Here is a 3,265-nt window from a genome sequence, read left to right on the forward strand (position 1 = left end):
CTGTGAGCCAGGCATACTCCATCCATGACTATGCAAATTTTCCACATACAAAATTGAATCTGACTTACAAATGTAGTACACAACTCTTTTTTTTTTAAAGAAAAAAAAACACAGTAGAAGATTAGCCAAACTGACACTTTGAATTGAAATTTCTCATACATTTTAGGTGCTTAATTTGACATGTTTCCAAATCTAGGTCCACAGATCTATGTTCCTTTCAGGTGTTTAAAGATCTGTCCCATTATATGTACCAACCTGATCAAAAAACCTACACTTATTAGAAAGAAAGTACTCATGGATTTTGTGACAATGCATATTGAGTTTGCTAAAGAATTACCTATCACTTTTTTTCTAGGTCTTAGAATTATAAAAGGAGTTGTCCTGCAAATGTTGTCAACAAAAATCTCCCTGTATAGAAAGTTACTGCTGCTGTATAGAAGTTACTTGACTATGTTAGGTCCTTGCCAAGAAGAACAACTACTACTCTCAGAATTGCTCTTTTACCATTGTACTTTATTCCCTTAAGTCTCATTTCTCCATTCACTTTTACAGCCTTTACACAGAAGATTAAAAAAAAAAAAAAAAGAAAACTTCTCCAAAACTACAAGCTATGTTCATCTTAGTTGCTTAATCCAAAGTCTTCTACTTCAAGAGTTGACATTTTAATTAATCTGGTAAATTGTAGAAGTTACTTCTGATATAAACACTAAATAATTCAATCTTAGAGGAACAGTCAGGTTGATGTAATCAGTAGAGAATTTATTAGAAGTGGAAATCCTGAAACTTTTGCTGTTAAATTACAGGACACAAAACATAAAATTAGAAAAGAAGAATACAGGAGAAGGGAAAAAAGAAAACAATATGTGTTAAATTAAGTGATTATAATTTTTTATTTCCTGAAGTTACCATTAGTTGGTCAGAAACCAATTGTATTTTCATCGTTTCAATAGCTTTTTATTCTAATCCTTTAGTTGAATAGATCTATTTTTTTTAAAATAATTACCTACTCAACAATTTGCTAGATAAAATACAAAGGCAAAAAGCTCATCATTGTAACAAATTTTTTAGCAATGAAATCATATACACAGTTCGAGTAATTTCTATAGTCCAATACCTAATTATGCACTTATTCATCACTTAGTTCACAGAAGTGAATGTCAAGCTAATTAGAACTTTTATTGGCCTCTTCATCCACAATGAAAATAGCTGTGGCTTGTAGTAAATTGGAGAGCACCCTGAATAGACTCTTAGTTCTATTGTTTAAAGCTGTTGTTCCCATGGTGCAAATATTTCAAAAAATTGTCAGAACTGTCCTAAAATTCTTTCATTTTTCTGAAATCTGCATCATAGTTGATGGTAAAGGTGGTGCATATTAAATGAAAACAGCATTTTTCCTGCTTCTGGCATGTCCCTTTCTCTTCTCTCTTAATGCCATTGTCACATTCTATGTCAGAAAGGACAAAGACATTACCACTGAAACAGTTCTATTGTATCAGCATCTTAAAACTCTTGACAAAGAAGAAGACAAGGTTATACTTTCTCCCTGCATGGACCTGCACATGGATTTATCTGGTATTATCAGCTACTCACCATGACTTCTGAAATCTTTCTTCTCTGTTGTCTAAGTCACTGGAGTACACTCTTCTAAACCTGATGGTTTCTCTTAATAATTTTCACAGTTTTGTGTCCAACTATGATTGACATACGTTTGAAAAAAGGGATTGTATCCCTAAGCCTTAGAAAATGAACTGGAAGTAGTCATGTCTTTGATTTGTCTGCATTTTCTCAGAGTATTATTCTTCCTCTTGCCTCAGCTTGCTTCTTACCATCTCTACTTCAGCACTTTTCTGATCAAATTTCAACCCCTGCTACCATGTTTTTTGTTTTTCCCTTACTCATTAATTGGCACTCTGGTAACTGGCACTCTCCATGCTTGAGATATTAACCTTTCACTCACTAAAGCTGAAACATATTCACCATGCTTCTTTCACATTTCCAAATGGACATTGGTGGATACACAAATGATCCTTCCTCTTCTAAGATTCATCAAGCATCAATGCGGCTAATAAATATTTGACTCTCTTTCTATCATTGGTGAGTATACTTCTTGGTTGTTCTGCTGGCTAATAGTCATCTGCCTTCTTTTGTTATCCATACAGTGAGAAGTGTTTTTAGTTATACCTGCAATAACAGTGCTAAATGCCAGAAACGCCAGAGTCTTATTCATTAAGGTTAGTAACTCATATTCATTAAGGTTAGTAACCTCCTTAATCTAATGAGTATTATTTATTTGTTTTAATGCCATTATAATATAACAAAAATTTCTTTAAGTGGTTCCGGCTATATAACTTGGAGAAGGACTCTATTCCTGTAGCCCTTACCTGTTTTGTTATAACTGATAGACCTTCTCTTTCTGTTCCTCACATTGTCATAATAAAACCTCATTTTGGACAAACTCTACCCTCTTTTATATTCTTAAGCATAATACTGAACATAGCTGGAAACCATGGCTTTGCTGACTGGTTGAACTTTAAATTCTGAACTGCCATTAGCATGTGGCTTCTTAGTACCACCAAACAGCTCGGCTTTGCTTTTCTGGGATATTGACCATCCAACTCACAGTGAAATTCTACTATACTTCCTGCAGGTTTTGTCTGTATTTTATCATAATTGATACATACAAGTATATGACCAATTAAATCTAGATATTAACCCTGGTCTACAATATCTAATGAAATGCAGCAAATATATTTGGTATATAGAACCAAATACTCCTTGATTCCCTTCTAGGATTTCTATCATGAAACATACATTGTAAGTTTTAAATTAAGAAATGTCATATTTGTTAAGTATCTGATAATTGAAAAAAATACATACATTTTTATTCATCTAGTGATGTGGGATTTTCTCTTTATGTTGTGAATATATTTTATTAACATTGGTTAATAAAGAAGCTCCTTTGGGCCTTCATCAAGGCAGAATACAGTAAGGTGGATATTTCAAGCAAATAGAGAAGGAAAGAAGGCAGAGTTAGAGAAATACTATGTAGGTACCAAAGGAGACAGATGCTCTCGAACCTTCCCAATAAACCATGAGTCTTTGGTAAAATATAAAATAATAGAAATGGGTTAATTTAAGATGTAAGAGTTAGTTAATAAGAAGTCTGAGCAATTGGCCAAACAGTGTTGCAACTAAAACAAAGTGTTTTTGTTTGATAATGTAGGATCTGGGTAGCCAGAAAACAAAAGAGCAACAATATTATATA

The sequence above is a fragment of the Microtus ochrogaster genome, linkage group LG3 (assembly GCF_000317375.1).
Source record: "Microtus ochrogaster isolate Prairie Vole_2 linkage group LG3, MicOch1.0, whole genome shotgun sequence".
In the NCBI taxonomy this organism is placed as follows: domain Eukaryota; kingdom Metazoa; phylum Chordata; class Mammalia; order Rodentia; family Cricetidae; genus Microtus; species Microtus ochrogaster.